Raw genomic sequence first — 23,215 nt, forward strand, 5'->3', positions numbered from 1 at the left:
GATGAACGGGGATAGGATGAGAGGAGGGGAGGGATAGAAAGGAGACCTGAAAAACTAAAAAATAATAATTTGTGGAGGGGAAGAGGAAAAACAAGTCGATTAAATCAGGTACAGGTGGACCCGTTGCAACAATGAGAAATACAAGTTGTCATGTCGAAAACGAACTTTACAACTTTGGTGGGGGGGGGAAGGATTAAATGGGGAGCAGTGGGAGGCTGGGAAGGGATGGGAAGGGAAAACAAAGGAGGAGGCTACAATGCTTGATAAGAAATGTTCTCATTATCTTGCCCATGTAATTTTAACCTCTCTGTACGTTATTTTCACAATAAAAAATAAATTTAAAAATACTTCAAATATTGTATAGATATAAATCGATAATACTGCTATTAAGGAATTTAATCCTAAGCAGTTTTGAATTGAGGAATATATTTATGAATTAAGTATGTACACAATGGGGGATAAGGTCTTATAATCAATGACAGGTATATATGAGGATAAGCAGAACAACAAATAATTCATGCAAAAAGAACAAAAGATGAAAAAGTAAAACGAATGAGAAAGAAAGAACTAAAAAGACCTAATGGTCAGTAGAGATTTTTTTAAAAAGCACACATACACACATATACACCTAAAATAAGAGTTATAAGAGGAAGAAAAAAAGATTAATAAAAACAATTTTTTATAATTAAAAAGTAAATATTTTAAAAATATAAAAAAAGACTTCTTTGATTTTGTTTTTGGAGTGTTGATGGGAAAATCCTGTATCTCCCTTGTGTCAGTAACCAGTCTCTTGGTGGAGTCTCTGGTTTGCTTGTGGTGTTTAGTTTTCTGTGGCTTGATTGGTTTTTTTAATTCAGTTTGTTTGGGCAGGCAGAAATAATTCTGTTGGTTTACCCAGAAGTTTGTGATACTCCTCCCAGGCTAGTTCAGTGGGAGGGAGATCTGTTTTGATTATCACAAAAGAGGAAGATGGCTGTTTCTGGAGTTGCTGTGAAAAGGCTGAGTTCTGGGAAAAGTTGAGGCCCTTCAGAAAACAGTAGCTTTTCCCTGAGGGGCTAGCTTCTGAGACATTCACAGAGCCCAGCCTGGAGCCATTCTCAGGGTTTATGTTTACTGAGTTTCAATTGATTGTCAGGGCTGCTGTAGAGAGGGGCAGCCTCTGGCTCTTTTTACCCAGTGAAGAAAGCCACTCCTTCGGGCGTGTAGCTTTCTCTGCCTGGTTGTGGACTTCAGAATGGCAGGTCAGGGTAGGTACTTGTGACTCGCTAAATGACTCTTTTGTTTTTATCAAAGGACTGAGTTGGAGCTAGTTACTTAGCCAGGCCTTTGTCTGTATCAAAGATGGAGATCTCCGCTGTTGGGGGGAGGAGTGGCCTTCCCTCCTCTGCTTCCTTTGAGAAGCAGTGAGAATGTCAGTTTTGTACTCATGCGGGAGTGTTGGTTCCTGGGTAGCCTATGTTCTGCTATCTGCAGGATGAAGATATCTGCTATTTGTCAGTTTTTGTTGGTGTTGAGTAAAATCTGCTCACCAGCTGCATCTGGCACCTTTGTCCCAAACTCTCTGGGTTGTAGGTATGGTGGCTATGGGTGCCAACACAGCCGCCACAGCCGCCGCAGCCATGGCTGCCAGAAAATGCTCACATCTGTCTCCTTACCTGGATTTTCCCTCTCTGGCCAAACTCTCTGTACTGTGATGCACACTTGGTGTGCCTAGGACTGTTCACTGGAACATTAGAACTGCTTTCTCTGCAAGAGCTTGTTTAGCCACCAAGTTCTCCTCTGCCATCTTCTTGAAATTCCTAAAGGTGTTTAAATGTTACTGAAATTGTTTTGGAATAAATATTTTTTACCTTGACTATCTTGAGAAAGAAGATTTGGTTTCTCAGCACTATAGGTAAGAACTTGAGTGAAAGAAACAAAAGGAAAAATGAGGAACAACTCAACACATACATTCAAAAGAAACAAAACAACCCAAGCAAAACCAAATTAACTCAGTACTCAAGAACCAGCAGGAAATTCAAAGGTTTATAAAAATAGCTATAATAGGGGCTGGGAAGATGGTTCAGTGGTAGAGTGCTTGCCTTGCATGCATGAGGTCCTGGGTTTGATTCCTCAGCACCACATAAGCTAAAAGAAAAAAGCCAGAAGTGGCACTATGGCTCAAGTGGTAGAGTGGTAGCCTTGAGCTGAAGAGCTGAGGGACAGCGCCCAGGCCCAGAGTTCAGGCCCCAAGACCGGACTCAAAAAAAATAGCTATGATAAGCTTATGAAAATCCTGACTACATTGGAGCCTACTGTGGTGAGTATAGTGGTTAAAGCTCAGACTGGACCGAAAGATCTGTACACAATGCCAGGAACCAGTTATTCTAAATTCCAGGAAGAATAACACCAAGTAGACTGAGCCCACGATCATACACAAGTAGGAAGCAAGATTCAATCTGAAAGTTAATCAGGATAATTTAGGGCTGGGGGCATGCCAAAGTCGTAAGAACATCCATTTAGAAGACACAAGACACTCAATTGAAATTCTAATATGGGTATTAAAGAAAAAAAACTATGACTTTAAATAATTGGAATAATTGCAAGATTTGAATATTCAGTGGAGAAAAATCCATGAGAGAGATAGAGTTTACCCATGTTGCAATGTTTCTATTTATGTGATAATATTATGTGGTACTCCAGATAAGACAGAGTTACCTTGCAATGAGCATGGATGTGCATTTGGGTGAAAGAAATACTCTACTTACACAGGTGTAAATTAAATGCTTTTTGGGGGTAGATTTTAGTTCTTGAACTAAGAGCCTGGGTGATATCTCTGAGTCTTTTCTCTCAAGGTTATTACTCTACTACTTTGAGCCACAGTTCCAATTCTGATTTTCTGTTGGTTGTTTGGAGATAAGAGGCTCATGGACTTTCCTGCCCAGGATGGCTTCAAACCAAGATCGTCAGATCTCAGCCTCCTGAGTAACCAGGATCCCAGGCCTGAGCCATCCATGTTTTTTAATAATTTAGTAAATTGTACAGTTACAGAAGTTAAACTTTATCATTATAACTTTTATGATATATGTGTGTATATTTATATCAATGCATACATATAGAAATATTTTAATGTATTTTTGTATCTACAGTAGATTTATGAAATCATCCTTCATTACAAAATAACATGGAAACAAGTTTAATGAGGAGCAAAGCATAGGGAATAGTCACGTTTCTTGTTGAATGAAATATGAATTGTGAGAATCAGTTTGAGAAAACCATTTAACAAAATGGATAATGGCTATTAATTCCAATCCCTTTATTTGCCCATATTTTGCATCCTCACACATGAGTGTCAAAGTCAAACCACACATTTTTGCCTTTGTAGTTAAATCATGCTATAATTTAGGGGATAGGAGAAGTAATCAAATAAAGATTAAAATAATAGTAAGTGATGCTATGAGAGCTGAAAATTATTTTAAATATGATAGTAGCTAATTAAATTCCATATCTCTTATTTTTACTCTATTGTCATATCCCTCATGACCACATTAGGAAAGTACATAGAAGATTCTCACTAAATTATGTGTAAAATTATGAAAAATGTATTAAAAGCATATGGGCACATCGGGGCTAGGAAAGTGGCTCAGTGGTAGAGCTCTTGCCTTGCATGCAAGAGGCCCTGTGTTTGATTCCCCAGCACCACATAAGCAAAAAGAAGAAAGCTGGAAGTGGCGCTGTGGCTCCAATGGTAGATTGCTAGCCTTGAGCAGAAAAGCTGAGGGCCAGCGCCCAGGCCCAGAGTTCAGGCCCCTCGACTGGACAGAAAACAACAACAACAACAACAAAGAATATGGACACAATGTGGTTTTAGCTGATTCAGACCTGTAGGGGGTAGTGTGTTTTTGAGAACTTGAAAATCCTTTGGTGGAGATGAAGGAAGGGATGTGCTTATTCTGGAAAATTGGTTAGAGGGTTGCTCCCAGAAAAACAGTGGTGAATTCTTCCCAAAGGTTATAGTAAAATAATCTCACAGTCATGTTCTCTACTGCACTATTCACCATAGAGAACTTATGGAATCAGCCCAGACGCCCTTTAGCGGAGGGATGGTTGGAGAAAGTGTTGCACATATACATAATTGGATTGCACCCATCCATTATAAAGACCGTTACAGCATTTGCAAACAAATGGATAGATCTAAAATTATGTTAAGCAAACGACGTCAGAGCCAGACACACAAAGGACGCTTATTTGGAAGCCAGAATTTTATGCAACTTAAACAACAGTATTAATCAAAGCATGCTATTTGCAGAGGAGTATTTAAAAGGTGTAATTTCTTATAAAATTGAACTTTTAATCCAACAAAATGAATACCAGGAAATTATCACTTGGAAAATATGAGGGGAAGTCAAAGGGAAGGATTAAAGAGACTTACGGAGGTAGAGAGTGAAGCCATAATATTCAATGCAGATAGTATGAAACTAGGAAAAAATGAAAGTGGGGTGAGGTTTGGAAGGATGTGAGAAATTTATGTAAAGATCCATCATACTTAAAAACTAATTCATTGAATGGAAAACCCTTCGTACAACTATTTACTAAAAATATAATGAAAAACAATGGAGACATCTGATCTTAACCCATGAATCAATATGATAATTTCCTTCTCAGAAATTTTCTTTGCAGGTATTCTTCTCATAATAACAGAAAAGTGAACAACACAATGAATATCAATACATCACTTTGCCTATCCTAAATAGACACAATATAAAATCACAGTACAAATATTTGAATATATCACATGATAAAATAACAAGTAGAAAATATCAAACTATGATTGTTTTTCCAAGTACTTTACCTTTGGTATCTAATTTAATCCTTACAATAATCCCATAAAGTAGAAATACTTCTATTTTTAATTCTAAGATGATGATATGTAAGTCTTCAGAGTTGTAATTACTAGTACAACATTGTACACACGGTAAGTGTTAGGCTGCGGTCCATTCCCACCATATCAAATAACCTCATTCTATTTTATAACTAAATACCAGCACTCAGTCTACTAATTCTAGGAAAATTTCCCAAAATTATTGTGCACACTCTAATAATATTTCACTTTATCTTTGTTAGAAAATAGGTAACTAAGCCGGACACTGGTGGATCACGCCTGTAATACTAGCTACTCAGGAGGCTGAGATCTGCGGATTGTGGTACAGAGCCAGCTCGGGCAGGACAGACGGTGAGACTCTTATCTCTAATAAACCACTAGTAAACTGGAAGTGGCACTGTGGTCCAAGTGGTAGAGACCAGGGACAACACCCAAGCCCAGAGGTCAAGCCCCATGAACAACAACAAAAAAAAAAGAAAATAAGTAACTGTAATATGAAAACTCCAAGTTCATAATCAATTTATACCTCCCTGGTGAAAAGAACTGCTAAACTATAACATTCTTGATTTCTGGCTCAAAATACTAGAAATCATATTTTATCCCTTCACTCAACACTGCACTGCCTGGGGACCACATCTCTGGTTAACTCAGTCTTACTGAAAGAATGACCTGCCCAATTCCTGATGGAAACAGACTGCAGGTCTTTTGGAGCAATCGTTTCCACATTGTAGCTCACCTAAATTGTTTACCATTAGAAGTATTTTGATTGCTTTTTATACCTAACATTTTGAGAGAAATGTACTACTTTATAATGTTATTAAAGAAAAACTGATATAAAAATCACTTTTCACCCCAGATAAATATTTTACCTTTCATATACACAAAAATGCAGTCTGACATATTAATGTTAGGAATGAGAGGTTAAAAATCATAGGCACCAAGACCTAAGTATGAATTAAAGAATCTCCAACTTGTGAATACAATTGGTTTTAAAAGACATCAATACTACTGCATTTTTAAATTCCCTATGATAATGATAATGATTCCCTATGATAATGATAATGAAAATGATAAACTATTAACACTTAAAAATAACTCATTTTCTTGGGAGTAGGACACAAAACACAAGGTTAATTCTAATCATTTAAAAAGACCTTTATTTATACTAAACATTCACTCAAAACTATAAAGATTCTAAAACTAACTGAAGTACAGAGACACATAGGAACTAATTTAACTGCATCATGTACATTCAATGAACTGTTAATAGAAAACAAAGTTATACTAATAATTAGCTTACCCAATTCACTTACATTCTTTTATTCTATTCCATTTATTTTCATAAAAACTGGGTTTTCATAAAATGATGCATAAAAAAGCCTATATGCTCACTTACATTTTCAGATCTTAACAATATTTATTTCAGAAAATTTAGCTCTATAGTTAATGAACTGAAATAATATTAAAATATTCAAAGAACTTTCAGAAATTGCAAGACTTCCTCTGGGATGTTATGTATATTGGAAACGATATTCAAAAAGCCTTATTTGTTAAAGTTGTCATAGTTACTCCCACAAAAGAGCCATTGGTAAAGATCCCTGTGCATGTACAAAACACCTTCAAATGCATACACAATCGGGACATGACACATCCTTTTTGTTTGTTCGTTTTTGGAAGGAATATCTAACAAGAATATCGACAATACTTATTTTGTCTATAAGATGGGATATTGAAACGTAATATGGGTTTGATTAAATCTTAGTGCGAATAGATATGGTCTTGCAAAGAAAGTGATTCTCTACAGAAATCCGGAAAGAGTTTATCCAACTTGTGTTTCACAGGAATAACCAGAGAGTAATACCTGCTTGGTCAAGTCGGTCCAAATCACTCCATGAGTGTATCTTAAAAGTATAACCAATTTAAGAGTTCAAATATGAATTTTGTACTGACAATCATCTTACAGCAATAACTTACTACCTAATTATGTCCGTAGCTTCTTACCTCACATACTATAAGAGCTGAAAGCGGTCTCTTTCTCTAACTTAATGCTGTAAATGCTTTGATTATGATGACTTTTTTAGTAGACAAATAATATGTACAGAAGGGTGGTTCCACTGAAATGACATGACAGAACACTGATAAATAACATTGCAACACAGTTAGCTCTTTTCAGCCTCACCATGTCCACATTGGCAAGCAACATTGCAACAGCACACACACACATATACATGTATACACATGTTCGCACATGTACATACACATATACATGCATGCTAAATTCAGGGTTTATTGTACAAAAAAGTTCAAATAAAATATTAGTGATTTGTACAAATGATAATATGCCTTATTACAAAATAATACATGAACCATCACCACCCATGTTACATTTTACCTGCCTCTCCAAATGTGACCACTTAATTTATTTTTAATTAATTGATTACCTTATTAATTCGTTTGGTGCTAATACTAGGGCTTGAACTCAGGGCCTGGCTTTGTCCCAGAATTTATTTTTTGTTTCAGTTTTCTCAAGGCTAGCATTTTACTGCTTGTACCACAGCTCCATTTCTAGCTTTTTCTGGTTACATTCAAATCAGAATCTAATGGACTTTTTTTTTTCTTGGTCTGCTTTCAAACCACAATCCTCAGATTTCATCTTTCTGATTAACTACTACTAAAGACATAAGCCATCAGTGTGGCTTCTACTTTTTCCTCTATAATTATCTAATGCACATACTTAAATAGTAATTTAAAACTGAGAGAATAGAAGCAAGATGTACAGTGATGATACTGTTCTGTCAGAAATTCAAGTTAGTAATGTAAATTATTCTTAAGACCATACACAAAAAATACCATATTATAGTGTAAGAGAACTCACTATTGAACATATGAGCCTTAAGAGCTTTCTAATAGATCCATTATTTATTGTTACCCAACATTGGAAAAATGTATGAGGCATTGGTAAAATAGAAGTCCTTTGTATGACTACATACATTCCTTGTTTTTTTTTAAAGACACGTGCTTTCATCTAAAAAGTAGGCCTGTCTATTGTCTTCATGTGATTTCAATAATTGAAAGTGCTTAGTGAGAAGGTCAAAATGTATTAGTAGTCCTTAACTATCAATTCTCATTTTTCTTCTTGGAGAATATAATGATCAAATCAATAATTCAGAATCAGAAATCAATAGTTCAGAATCATGTTTCCAGTGCAAGTGGATCACCAGTAAGAAATCCTCAATAACAATTTTCACAAAGTTTTGTCACAGATACAATCTCCCTGCCTTCTCTAGCTACTTTACTACCTTTCTATTTCTTCATTATATAGGAAAAGTGTGATTCACCTGATTTCAGTCAGATCTGTTGCTAGAATTATCAAGGAATTAGTTTATTGTCTGTAATTTGGTGAAAGTTATGTCTCTTTATGTAGGCTACTATAAATGTATTTACTAATTTCAAGTAAATACATGAATTCTATTCCCATCTTTTTTAAAAAATAAAATTTTGTTTGCTCTATAAATTGATCAGAGGCATGGATTTTGTCGCTAGCTAGGTCATTGCACATCATCTGTCTCTCTCTCTCCCTTTCTTGGTTCTCATAGATAATATGATTGCTCCATAATTATCCTGATTTATTTTGCTTTCATATTTTTTGGTTGCATCATTTCAGTTTTTGCTCTGCCATTTCCCAAATCATTTATATAGAAGGCGTTATTTCCTAATTTCTCATTCCTAGAATAAGCTGCACATGAAGAGATCACTGGTCCTCATTTTCAGTGTGTACATTTGAGTACGGAGGAACATCTTTCCGCTGCTCTCCATCAATTCCCTACTTTCCAGTTAGAATAATTTCGAATAGTAAAATTGGAAAAAGAGAAAATAAATCATGGTGAATAAACAGTTGCAGAAAAATCCTTGGATATTTCTGTCCAGATCAACCAATGTGAACTATTAGGAAAATACATGGACACCTCATTCCCACTGGCACTCAAAGTTTCTGGTTAGGCAATTTTTAGGAATATGAAGAACAAGATGAAAAAATAACGAATGACATCAATTGCAAGAAAAAAATGGAGAAGGATCCAAGCAAATTTCTTCAATGGGCTGCCAAAAATATTCGGCTTACTACAGTGCGGAGACTTCTTTCCCAAAAGGCCACTCATGTGAATAGTAGGGATGACGATGAGTATACCCCTCTTCATCGAGAAGCGTACAGTGGACAATTAGACATTGTCAGTGAGTTGGTATCTCAAGCGGCACATGCAATAACTGTAGATGACTGGACACCCCTGCACAGTGCATATACGTGGAATAATACCAGAGTGACTTCTTTATTACTTCATCATGATCCAAATACCAATGCCCAACTAAAGGCCTCTTGTCCCCCTTACATCTTGCTGCTGAGAATTGAGCTAGCAAAGATACGCTGGATCTCCTTCTGTTGAACCATTAAATAAACCAGGCCTGGAAAATAACATAGAAAAACTTGCACTTGATATTGCCAAAAGGATAAGTAGGTATCACTACTTCTATGAAGTTGTGGAAGGCTGTACAAATTGTTCACCTGTGTCCTAATGGTCGGGTTAAGTTTCTTAATTTTCAAAAATGCAAGTCGATCTTTTGTGTCCCTACAAAATATTTACACAATCCAAATAAGAGCAATATATTTTATTTTGGTCTGTCATGGGGCTTGAACTCTGGGCCTGGGAGCTATCTCTGTGCTCTTCAGCTCAAGATGAGAGCTCTACTACTTGAGCCTCAGCTCCACTTCCAGTTTTCTAGTGGTTTATTGGAGATAAGAGTACCACAGACTTTCCTTCCCAGGCTGCCTTGGAACCATGATCTCAGATCTCAGCCTCTTGTGTAGCTAGCATTATAGGCATAAGCCACATGTGCCCGGCAACACCAATATTTTACTGTAAAAATTCATAGATTCTGCAGAATTCTTCCAAGTGAATTGCCTGCATTGGATGTCAAAATGTATTCAATAGTTTTTGTATACATGTATAATGATTTCTTCAGAGTTTGTGAATTTTTTAATCAGAAACAATTTTAACTTACCTGTTGAAATGAGTAGTACAGAAACTAAAATATTTCTGGTGCTTGTCTGAAAAAGTATATTTGACAATATCCTATATTCTATGTTTGCATAATGTTCATAATTTATTTTATTTTCTCCTAAATATACTTTGAATTCTACATTATTTTATAATATTTAGGTTCATTAATGTGTCCTTTATGATTACATTCCATATCGAAACAGTTTGATTCCTTTTTTTCTAGGTCTTAATATTATTTTCTTTAGGATAAAATGACAATGTTGTCTAATTTGAAAAGTTTTGTAAAGTTTATGCTATGTAAACGCCTTCCTGAGGTGAACATTTAATACACTGATGTCAAACTAAATTTAATTATATGAATTACGTGTATTGTTACAGTTGTAATTTTGTAATCAACTTTTTAATAACTGTTTTTCATTTCTTGCATCTGAAGAATGAAACATATGGAATACTTCTCAAATTTTCATATTATCCTTGTGCAAGTGCCATGTTAATCTCTGCATTGTAATTTGAGTATTCGTGCTGCTGAAGCATGTAGTATCCTCTAAATTTAAGTAGTTAATGATGCAATCTTTATACAAGCCTATATCTATGGGTGCCTACTTGTAACAAGAAAACCGTATTGTTCCGAACAATGCTATCGATCTTATTTCCATAAAATTCTGTGAACAGTAGAAAAATTATATTGATCGATCAATTGCTCACATTTGCAATTTTTTTTGTCAATGACTATCTTAAGTCTTTTTATTTGGAATTTGATCGTACTCTCAATTATTTATAGATAGGTCCAAAGGTGATGGCTTTTTCAAGTAATAATTTATCCAACTGTGTTAGCTACGTGGACCTAATGGATTCAAAGTAAGCATTGCTTAAGAGCTACTTCTAAACTTCTTCAGCTGATATTTTCCCAAATGAGGTGTTACTGGCACAAATGTCTACCTGAGCCTTCACCCTTCTTCCATGTGGGAACAGACCAACCAGAATATCTTACCCTGACAGCATAGATTGTCTTACTAGAACAAAACTAATCTTGGTTACAAGGGATCATAGAGAGATGAACAGTTCAAACAGAACTGTTCAGACTAGAAGGTATTTTATCAAAATATAATTGTTTATTATACCTTCCATTTCAAAAGTAGCTAAAGCCAAGAAGGTGAAAAAATTGTTCATATGCATGATTACTTAATGTCCTGGCCTGTCTACTATCCAACCAGGCAGGAACTTACACTACTGCCTTTTTATCACCAAATATTTTCATAGTTGCAGGAGAAGTTCATATGTTTCTCCTCGTTATTAGGCATTAAATTGATAATGTTTTAATCACAGTGTTTCCTCTTGCCTCCATGCTGTAAATATAAAAATGGTAAAGCTTTAGGTCTAACTCTATCAAACACTAAGGTAGAGATAATGGAATAATACTTTAAAACAGAGTTGCGTTTGATACAGTAACTACAACAGAACAATGCAAACCTGTGCCTTTTAATTATATTATATATAGTTACATATTTTATATTTATATGTGCTGATTTTATATTTCACACAGTAAAACTTACTAGAATTAGTTGATAATTTGACAAATAAATTTATATTTATTTATTCCAATAAATAGAATTGGAATATAAATAATTAGGTTTAAAATATATATTAGAATATAAAAAGTATCAATGCAATGTCTATAGTATAAACTTGTGATACATCCTAACTGTTCTTGGTCTTCTGAATCCACATGGTAAAAAAACAATGTTTTCCTCTAATCTATAATGTATTTTACTCTGCTGCTCTGTCTATTGTTTTAACTCTCTTGTCCCAAACTGTTTTTCTCCATATTTCAGAAGCATTCCTATTGATTATACCCAAATTTTGCTGAGATATCTAAAAAAAACATTATTCTTCTGCAGTCCCCATGGGTCCTAGGATCCCAGGTCCCAGTTACCTGCATCATCAGATAACAGGGGCAAGACTTCTCACCAAGGCCCATGCAACATTTCAGCACATAGTAATTGAAGACCAATCTCAATTTCTCATTTCCTATATTTCAGGGCCCCAATTAGATGAGATGCAGGAATTAGCAGTAAGCAATTGTGGAATGCAAGGCAACTTAAAATGAAGAATGAAATAACAAAATTTGAGAGAAAGTACTGTAATTAAAACATTCAACTTATAGATGACCAGCCCATATGAGTGAACAATTTCACAAAGTGTCATAAGATTATTTTTAATACCCCTCCCCTATGATTAATGAAAGATTTTATTCCAACATAAGTGGGCCAAAAAATGGTTCCTTGAAGGATAGATCCATAATTGGTCTACTAAAGCCCAGAAAACTTGACTTAGAGGTCAAATGTAATTCAGAAAAATATTTGAAGCACTAAGGAGTGCTTCAAAACACTGGGAGTTCAGTACAACATGGTTCTGTTGTATAAAAATGTCACTCTCAAACCAATGATAATCTACATTTAATCTTCTGAAAGTGTATTCCTTTTCAAATAAACTTTTTAAAATCACATTCGTCAAAATGACATTTTACAAGTTGATGATACTTAGAGACATTACAAGTTTTTTAAGTGTAGGGAGCAAGTTACAATAGAGTTGAATTATTTACACAGCACTAATGCCAAACACGTTCAACCATTCATTAAAGTGTAGAAATAGTACCACCCACAATTTGTGTTTTTCAGTAAGGGCCTTCCAGAAATGTGTTAAATAGGTTAGCCTCCTAAATTTCAAACCCAAACCTGAGCTAATAAATTTCATCATTTAATAAGGTACACTTTAAAAAGTCACAAATAGTTGCCTTATCATATGTTATTTTATTTTTTCCCTCTGTCTAACATAGTAAGAAATATGACTTTAAGTCTTGAATATGGGTATTCATCAGAGATATGACAAACATAATATCTGTCTTCTATTTTTATCATATTCCTATTTTGGAATAAATTTTAATTTTCTTCTTTTTCAAAACTTATAGGCAGTAGAAAATATTATTCCATGTAAAATAAAATAATCACACCATTGTACAAAGCCATTTATAAAAATTCGTAGTTAGGTATACATTCTAAGCCATTTTTTTAACTTTCTTTTTGACTAAAGATTAATCTTCCAAATGGATGAGAATAAAATCTTGTTTAGGTGCTTCACCTCTCCAGTCTCCAGCAAACTTTTGCTGCAGATAAATCAATTATGGAAATATAAGCTGACATCAGTTCAAGAATATGCAGGATTTAATGTCCATGGAATGCATATAAACCATTCAAAGTATTAATAGACAGTTTAACACTGACTATCAGGAAGTTGAAACCATAGTGGAATTATAGTAAAGACATAGAATGAATGAAAAATGAACAAGGGGTAAGTACAGCTAGAATATTCAATGTACACATATGATAAAGGAAGTGGTAAATTGGAAATTGGTAATTGGAAATTGGAAATTGGAAAGGGTTGGTTGAGAATGATGGAAAGAATGACTCCTATCTAGGAGCATTGGACAATTAGATGGATATATTTAATTGTAAAACAATTGCACAACCTTTTAAAATTCAGTTAAAAAACACAAGAAACACAAAACAGAAAAATTACAACCAAACAGCAATCTCCAGAGAGTATGAATATGACCTTTCAAAATTTTAATCTATTAATGAAGGGCAGTCTTGGGAAAAGCAAACAAAACTGTTCAAAGAGGGAAGTTTGGGATAGGGGAGAATTTTGAACAGAATTAAATAGATTGTCTAAGGTTATAAATCACCTACATCTGCTGCAAATAGTATCTTTCTTCTACGAGATTTCTGTCTGAACTGGATAATCCAGTCCTGTGACACACTTGGTAGCTTGTGAGGTTAGAGTGGAAGAAACAAGATCATGAACCCATTACTCCACTGGAGAGAAAACAATACTCTATATTTTCTCCAATCTCTCTTCACTACTCTTTCTTCATACTTTTAAGTCAATTGATTTTGAATTACATTTTTCCTTCTTTCTTCTGGCAAAATAATTCATTACATATTATTTGCCGTTTTCTTCTTTCATGATGTTTAATTGGCCAAGTGAGTCCATTAAATATCCCTCTTGCATTTGGTTGCTATGAAACAACATTTATGTTAATGAGGAGAAATCTAATGTAAAACTTTGTCTCCAGAATACAGACCTAGAAGCTGTGATCACAAATATTTGGCTATTTTTTTCTTTTACCTTAAAAGACTTCTTGTGTCTAAAGTGCCCACAAAAATAAGTACTCCATCACTTGTTGGTTCAATCAGAATTGTCTAAGTTCAAAGATATATTTTCCTAACAAGATGCTGATAGGAAACAAAAAATACTGCACTTTTATCTTCTCTCTTAAGATTCTCCTTAGATACCATATCAGTAACAGTGAAGTTATTCTAGGCAAAATTATTTCAACAGATTATTTTTCTCTTGGTCTTGCATTTGTTCACCAAGATTTATGGAGGAGAATAGAGTTGAATGACCCATACCTTGGAAGACAGTGTCTGTTACAAAAGGACAATGCTTCTATGTCCTACTTCTATGTCCTCCTCTTAGCTGTTGCCGGAGTTCCAATTAATCACAGCTTCTTGGCTGCATGTCTAGTGAAGCTGAAGGACTATATGGGCTCCACCACTGTTAAATCTTCATTATTTCTCTTTTAAAACTCTTTAAGTTGCCTCATTTGGACGTGGAATTTATTTTCATGTCTTCATTCAATCAGTTCTGCACTGTAGTGAGCCAAATAGGCTCTGTAAACTCACTTTAGGGAGTAAAAATTCTAACACAATTTATATCAAAAAGTTTTGGCCTCCCTTCACTGCTGAATACAATATGCTTAACTAAGTCTTCTAAGAAAACTTTTTTTTATTAACTTTTCCTTTTGCTCAATTCTTTTCTGAACTTTTTGGCATATGTAATAACAGAAGTCTTCACTATCTCATATTAATAAGGATATTACTTTTGTGAGCCACTTAGAAATGTGAAATCATTGGTTTGAAGTATCCGATCAGATTTTTTTCTGTGTTTCACTGCTTCACATCCAAAGACATTGTGGAAAGTGTTACAAACAAAAATGTGTAATCCCAACACCTTCTTTCATTGTGAAGGTCACTTTCTCCCTAAATATTTTGACACAAATTATCTTTTTCAGAGAATTACTCTTTGGTAATTAAACGTAAATTCACAAATTTTGATGCCTTATTTTTTTTAAGAACTTTGAATTTAAATTTCAATACAACTTTGTTTCAAACAGTGAAAATATATTTCCTGGGTAAGGACAATTCCAAGGGACCCTACAGGATTTACAGGTTTGTTTGTTTAGTGTGAAAAAGAGCCATCTTCATTCGCATTGCTCCCTCTCTACTAAGTCTCCTTGGATTTCTTTGCATGAAAAGACTATTCTTCCAGGCAATTTCAATTTTCGTAATAGGCTAAGTTGTTAAAATTTTGAACAATTAAAATTTACCTGTCATAACATTAAAACTTTTGAAAATCCTTTATCAGAACCACGAATTCACCAATCCTAATTCCACCATTACCATCAAAAAGTTAACATGCTATTTTCATGATATAGTATCCCGGCAGCTATTATATTCCAGTGGCTTTGTTATGTATATAAATAACCATATTAGCTGATGCTAAGCACAATTAATTCCAAGATATGGAACCAGATTTTTTCATTTGTGGTTGTTGTTTTTGATGAACTATGTGATTTCGGTTTTCTTTGGGTTTTCCCCCTATGGTTTATCCTTCCGGTATATCATTTTGTATTGTATATACATTTACCTTGATTAGTGAAGGGAAGAGGAAAAGCATAATGGTGAGACAAAGGACAAAAGGGAAACCAATGCAATAGCAATACTCACAAGACAATATATTGGAAATGTACATTACAACTTGTGAGGGATGAAGGGGTGAAGGAAAACTGTGAGAAAAATGAGAGAAGGTTAACAAATTTGAAAAGTTATTATTTAATACCTTACAATTACTGTATCCCCACTGTACATCACTTTGATAATAAAATTGAAAAACAAACTGCATAAAATATAATTTCACTGTATTGGCACAGGAAATAATATTCTTTATGTAGTAATCTTTTAAAAATCAGTACTATTTGGCATCTAATTTGAATTAATTACCCCTTTTTATCAGAGGGTCATCAACTTGAATGTTATTCAACTAGACAATATTTTCACAATATACTTGCCAATTTTTTCAAAAAAGTATAAATTTAGTACTTTCTCATTCTAAAACAGAAAACTGTTTAATGCTATGGAAACCCATAACTTTTAAAAGTAAGTAGTTAATAGGACAGAATATATGTGTTCTTCAAAATTCCTATGACTAATAACTACTCAATTTTAAATTCTAAACATTCCTGAGAGATTCCAAACAGTACCTGTTTGTATGTTATATAATTCTGCAATAGATTTAGTTTCCAATGGGGTGTTACAGACTGAGAAGTCAACAGAAAAATAGCCACATTCTGGTAGAGGATAAAACTATGAAGTATGTGTAATAATTAATTCTTCAAGAGTAAGCTATTGTTTATCAGCGTAAGCTATTTTTTCTATGACCATCAATCCCAAGATTTATGCCATAAAGTCATCCTAGCCCAACAGTTTCCAACTTTTAAGGGGCACCTTAAAATTCCTTAATTCACATCATGAATACCTTATCTCTATTTTGAAAAAAATGCTACACCTCTGCTAATGTGACGCCCTCCTTGTTCTGAAAAGAACACCACAATACATTCAGCTGCATCATTTTTCCTCCACTGGTATTCTTGAGATCAGAACACTTGCAAATATTATTTATATTTATATTTTTTTAACTATCATAGATATTCAGGATGCTTAGATAAAAAAAAATTATGGTTCAAAGCCCACCCAGGCAGGAAGGTTTCTTAGAATCTTATCTCCAAAAAAATTCTCCACAAAAGCCAGACTCAAGTGGCACTGAGGTTGAAGTGGTAGAGCACGAGACTTGAGCATCAACAGGCTCAGAGATACTGTCCAGGCCAAGAGTTCAAGCTCTAGGATGAGCCAATAAAACAAAAACAAAATTGAAAACAAACCCCAAACCTAGCATTTTTCTCCATGTATACAGAGGTACGTGAATAAGGAAATGACTTCCTGTTTTACAAATAGGTAGAAGAAAGAAGATGTCACACAATTACTCTCTTCAAACCATATTAAACCAAACCCTTAAAAAATTGGTTTTTCTAAATGTATAAATTAATGTCATCCATTTTTGGCAACTCTGTCTAGATTATTCACATTAACACAGTATACATGAACTGTGGGAATTATCTATTAACTATGTTCTAATTATAACTCTCTTGAAAGAATATCTAGACAAATGGAATGCCAGAATCATTTGTGAAATTAACAATTAATCCCTCTACTTAAAAAGAATTTTGTAGTATACTATAGAATATGAAATTACAAACAAAACCAAAAAATATATTTTAAATCTAAATTCTAATTTAACAAGGTCTACAAAGTCCTACATTAGACGATCTTTGCTATTTCTCCAGATTTAAGCTTTTGTAATCCTTCAACATTAATTTGGAATCCAACAGAATGAGGCTTACTTACTTTTGCAAATTTTTGGATGGGAATCATGATCTATTTTTCATCTGTAATGATGAGAGCATTTAAAACACAAGTGTGGATATATATTAGTTGCATTCAATAGGAAACTTGACTTCTCAAAACATAATGACAAAATTAGCCCAAACTTCCAACTGTGTATTCCTTTTTTGTTGTTTGGTTTGTTTTAATGAGACAAAATTATTCTACCTGGTCCAGGTAGAATAATTGAGTGCTACAATTCCAAGCTTGTAGCACTTTGCCCTGCCGTAGTTTGTTTATTTAATCTAGAAACAGACTAGCAGTTCTGAACTTCTCCTATGATCTTATCCACTAGACTGAATGCTCAGACTGTTTATGTACTATTTTCAAAGATGTTTTAACATTTGACACAGGATATGAACATTTTCAGATGCACCTGCAGGGTTCCCTGATTCATTCCACCATGGATCCTATAATAATAATGATTACTTGACTTTCTTACTATCTCTGGTCCCTACCTATGTAATATTATCAACTTCTGGGGGAAAGTTCACTTGAAGGCTTTCTAATATTTAAAATTATCATTTGATTCTAATATTACTCAGGACTTATTTTCTATTGTTTTCTAACTTTTATACATATTCTGAGAGTTGTTTCATTTGTGTCTTTTTGTGTGCACCTATATGTGCCTCTGTGTGTATGTGTATGTTCGTATGTATGTATGCAAAAACCTAAAGCTGTTATTCAGCAATGTTGCTCGTGACTGGTATTCCAGCTTTTGCCTGATTAATTATAGGTAGTGTCTCAAAGCCCATACTGTCCAAGTTGGATGCAAATTGAACTTCCCAGACTCCTTTACATTCTGAGGTTTTATTTTTCCAGGAGTATCAACTTTTAAACTTCAAACATTTTTGAGAGTGTAAAGTCTAACCTGTAGCCCAGATTTTTAACTCAAGAATTCATATAAAGATAGATGAACATATACATTACATATCCTGAGTGTACGCTGTTAGAAATGTGATCATAAACCAAGTTGTTGTGAAATCTGAGGATTTGGGTTTAAAGCCAGCACGGGTAGGAAAGTCCTGCAGGCTCTTTTCTCCAATAATTACTAGAAAATTGGAAGTGGCACTGTGGCTCGAGTGGAAGAGCCCTAGCCTTGAGCTGCATTTCAGAGGGACAGCAACCTGTCCTATATTTCAAGTGCCACAAACAACAAAAACAACAACAAAAAGAATATAAGAAAAGGAAAGAAAAAGAAATGTGATCTTAGCCACCAGGTTCATTGCTAGTATAAATCCTGTTCTCTCAAGATGGATTCTTTTTTCCAGTTATGTGTCTACTCTCATATATCTGACTTGCATTGGAAACAGAATCATTCTTCCATTCTCCTTTTTGCACATTTACGTGATTAGCAAGCGTGATTTAGAAAGGCAGTGGCCTCATGCTTCATGTTCCACTTAGGAGTAATGCTTTCTCTATATCACTCCCATAAATCTACATATTGGATTTGGCTTTATTTTTTCAATGTGTTCTGATTTGTTGAGTCTTCTATATTTTATTGAACACTTATACATAAACACAGAAATTCTTTTTCTCCTATAATTGCTATTGTTTGTCTTACTCTTAACTTATGTACACTTGGGAAATTAATGCACAGCACATAGACTCACAAAAATGATCTGAGAACCTTCTTCCTATTTAAAATTCACCTTAATTTACAGAGCACATAGGAAGTTTGAACAAAATGTTCTCATGGATAATGTATTTATAAGCAATTTAAATTTCATTTCTCTTTACTAAGTTGTCTCTGAAACACGTGTTACCTCATGGCCAAAAGTATCGTTGTGCTATTTCAATGAAGCCAGAAAACATTCATTTTTTTCTGGAGCAGTACCATAGATTGTTACTGGAAGAAAGTGGAAGTAACTGTTACTGGATGTGGAAACTGATCCTAGGAGAGGAATTGAACATAGAGAAATGACAAAGTTCAAGTTAACTATTGCTTTCTTTTTTACTGTATAAGAAAAGGATCCTAGGCTGGAAGGAAACTCTGTCCCTGACTTTTGTGAGTGTGTCCTTTACTCATATAAAACTTGTCTGTGAACTTCTGGTTGAGAGTATTACAAAAGGAAACAATGTGTCATTTGAAGCCCAGTATAGAACAAAAGGAAGTCAGTTTACTTTAAAAATGTTCTACTGCAAAGAAGCAAAGATATGGAGGTTTTAAAGTGTCTTATGGATGGATGTTTCACTCCTGAGATGATTCTCTTGTTGCAGGAATCAGTTATCAATTCCTTTAGTCTGGTCCTGAGTTTTCCATAGCAATAAGGATTCCAAAAAAGCAGGATCCAGTGAGTATGATCAGAAAAAGCAGCCTATTTTCAGACCACCACTATTTTAAGGAGAGTCCCAAAGAAATACCCAGGGTTTGTTTTGTTTCCTTGTTTATTTAGTTTGTGCTGGTTCTGGGGCTTGAACTTAGAGACTGGCCCCTGTCCCTAACCAGTTGTCTTTCTTTCCCACCTGGCCCAAAGCTAGTACTCCGCTGCATGAGCCAAACCTCCACTTCTGGCTTTTTTGGTGTTTAATTACAGATAAGGGTTGACAGACTCTCTTGCCTTGGTTGGCTTTGAACTAAGACAGTAAGAAAGCTAAGTGACATCAACTGTATGTACTTCTTTTTGAACCAAGAAATATTAGATGAAGTTTATTATAAAGTTACTATTTGGCAATTTTTAAAGAAGAGAATATGTTTAGCAAAGAAGCCATAAAAAATAACTCAGCAAAAGTAGGTGCACTACTAAATCATTTGGGAAGATTACTATTGACTTCATCATTCCTTTGAGGGAAACTTAAAGCCATATTTGTAATTTTTTGTTGGTTGTGATTATTGAATATTGATGCTGGGCCTTGTCTCTCAGCTCTTCAGCACAAATTGAGCACTCTACCACTTTAGCTACAGCACCACTTCCGAGTTTCTGGAGTTAATTGAAGGTAAGTGTTTCATGGACTTTCCTGACCAAGCTGGCTTTGAACCACAATCCTCTGGTCTCAACCTCCTGAGTAGCTAGGATTACAGACATGAGCCATCAACACCCGGCTCATATTTGCATTTATGTTCACTTAATGTCACTATGTAGACAAAGAATGGAAATCTGAACCAAATGATGTGACATTGAAGCTTGTCAGAATGATTGAGTTAGCAATAAATATGTCCTCCTTTCCCATTTTGTTACATTAATGACCCATGAGCTATGGGACTCTTACATTAGCATCCTCTTCCATCTTTGTAAGTGTATTTAGTATCAGAAAATGTTCACAGAGAAATATAGAAAGACAGATTTTTAGAAAGCAAAGGAGATCAGGTATGAAAGAACAGCATAGGAGATACATTTATCACACAGAGATTAAGAACTAGCCTAGGAGATTTTGAATGCTAAAGGCAATGAGGAATAAGCCTAGTTGATAACTAGTTCTTCAATATCCAAAAATGGTTTCCTAGAACGGTTTCTGCTATACCTTAGTTACTATCATTTTTTCTTTCCATCAGGAGTTATTCCTTCTCTTCTGTCACAACTGTTAATTAGCCTCTGCCCTTTTGGTGTGATGACTTGCCAAAAGAGTTTCCAAATCTCACTTAGACTGTTGTTCTTGTTGTTGCTGTTGTTGTTTTGGCAGTCCTGGAGCTAAAACTCGGTGCTTTTTTCCCCCTCAAGTCTAACCATCCACCATTTGAGGCACAGGACCACTTCCAGTGATTCCTTTTCAATTTATGTGGTACTGAGGAATTGAACCCAGCGTTTCATGCATGCTAGGCAATCACCATACCATGAAGCCACATTCCCAGAACCCTAAATGACTTTCTTAAGATGGCATTACATTTTCATTATGTAACTATGTATCATAATTTTAACAAGAAATTTTTGCTAGAAAAGAGCATTGAACACAGTACTGAGTCCAGTAAGGCTAGTTGGACAATGGATTATTGTCACAGTGTAGCGAGGGCACAGAGGGAATTACCTCATGGAGCTGGTACAACAGAGTGAGCATGACAGAGCCTTTGCCACAGTCTACCTCCAGAATGAGAGGGCCACCTTGGTTCCAACCATATGGGGATGCTTGGCCACCTCCTCCAGCACCCATTGAATCAGTTCCTGAGAGAGAAAGAGAAAGAAAGAAGGTCAGAATTACACTTAAGCCAGGTGCCGGTGGCTCAGGCCTATAATCCTAAGTACAATGGAGGCTGAGATATGAAGATCGTGGTTTATAGCCAGCCCAGCAGGAACACTTGTGAAACTCTTTTCTCCAAAAAACACCAGAAAACTGGAAGTGGTGCTGTGACTCAAGTGGTAGAGTGCTAGCTTTGAGCTGAGGAGCTCGGGGAGCTGCCCCAGGCCCAAAGTTCAAGCCCCATGACTGAAAAGAAGTGGACTTCCCAACACAAGAAGTGGACTGAATAGCACCCATTGTCCTAAGGAGCATGGCAGAGAAGTCAGGCCGAGCTTCCTGTCAGCTAGGAGTCATTAGTAGGTCACCTGGATTCTCTGTGCCTCAGTTTCCCCAGCTTCAAAAGTGAACAAAATGAAGGATCCCATTACTCATGGGGATAGGGTAATAAAGAAAGAGATCCATGTTTTGTTTCATAATCCTATACCTGTTTCACCATTAATAACACACACCATCTGAGATCATTCTGGGACTCTTCCTATCATATGGTCACAGAATTGCCAAGAACAGGATCAGATGGCCCCTCCCTCTGTGCCTGTCTCTGCTGCAGAGATCCCTCTATATTAATCCCTTGTTTCCTCAACTGTACCAGGAGGAGATTGAAGTCCAATGGTTGAGGCCCAACCCAGAGCTTCACCTCTGGTCAAGAATCGGCTGCCGTGGACTGAGTTTGGGACAATCCATCTAAACTAATGACTGAGCGTGGTGCTACATGTCTACCTTCCCAACTACACTAGACCGGGCCTGGTGGCTCATGCCTGTCACAGATAGGAGGACCATGATCCAGCCCAGCCTGAGCATATGTTAATTCTCCATCTCAGAAAAGCCCAAGACAGAAACGCTTGACTCGCATTGTAGAAGACCTGACTGGCAAGCCTAAGGTCTTTAGGTTTAACCTTAATATACCAAAAAGAACCAGAGTGCCAGTGTCAGAGGCTCATGCCTATAATCCTAGGTACTCAGGAGGCTGAGATCTGAAGATCACAGCTCAAGATTTAAGATAGGGTTGGCCTCGCCCATCAGACCTCATGATGAGAAGACCCAGAGTCTGACCTATGCTGTTGCGCTCCATACTAGCAGAACTCGTATCCTTACTAAGTGTTGGTCATGCTCTCTGTCCCCCTGGGAAGCCATCCCCTGCAGACCACACTCCCAGGTCCTCCAAATCTCCCACTGCCACCAATTAGGCTCAAGGGAGTACCCAGCTCCATTGCACACAGATCGCTTGTTCTTGTAATTTAACAGTGCTGTGTCCCCTTCAAGCCTCACACCTTTCCAGGCCCCCAGACCTCAGCTGTGAAGCCCATACATGCCTCAAAGATAGCAGGTAGAAGTTACCAAAGCATTCTTCCTCCTTGTTACAACCCAATTCTACACACACACACACACACACACACACACACACACACACACACACACACACACACACACACACACACACACACACACACACACATCCAGAACGGTGACAGAAGACTCATCCATGCAGCACCTGCAATTTGCCAACTGATCAC

The 23,215-nt window shown here is 35.7% G+C and overlaps 1 long non-coding RNA gene and 1 pseudogene across 1 annotated transcript; both read right to left on the reverse strand.

Annotated features, from left to right (window-relative positions):
* Positions 1 to 10,352: 10,352 nt before the first annotated feature.
* LOC138841292 (U6 spliceosomal RNA) lies at positions 10,353 to 10,449 on the reverse strand (annotated as a pseudogene).
* A 5,349-nt stretch (positions 10,450 to 15,798) lies between these two features.
* LOC138841288 (uncharacterized) lies at positions 15,799 to 21,560 on the reverse strand. The gene is made up of 3 exons (XR_011376373.1): positions 21,495 to 21,560; positions 17,496 to 17,536; positions 15,799 to 15,820 (listed from the first exon to the last, which is right to left on the reverse strand). It is a non-coding gene; the product is annotated as an uncharacterized lncRNA (long non-coding RNA).
* Between the last annotated feature and the right edge of the window lie 1,655 nt (positions 21,561 to 23,215).

The sequence above is a fragment of the Dipodomys merriami genome, unplaced genomic scaffold (genome assembly GCF_024711535.1).
Source record: "Dipodomys merriami isolate MVZ:Mamm:240054 unplaced genomic scaffold, mDipMer1.0.p SCAF_312, whole genome shotgun sequence".
In the NCBI taxonomy this organism is placed as follows: domain Eukaryota; kingdom Metazoa; phylum Chordata; class Mammalia; order Rodentia; family Heteromyidae; genus Dipodomys; species Dipodomys merriami.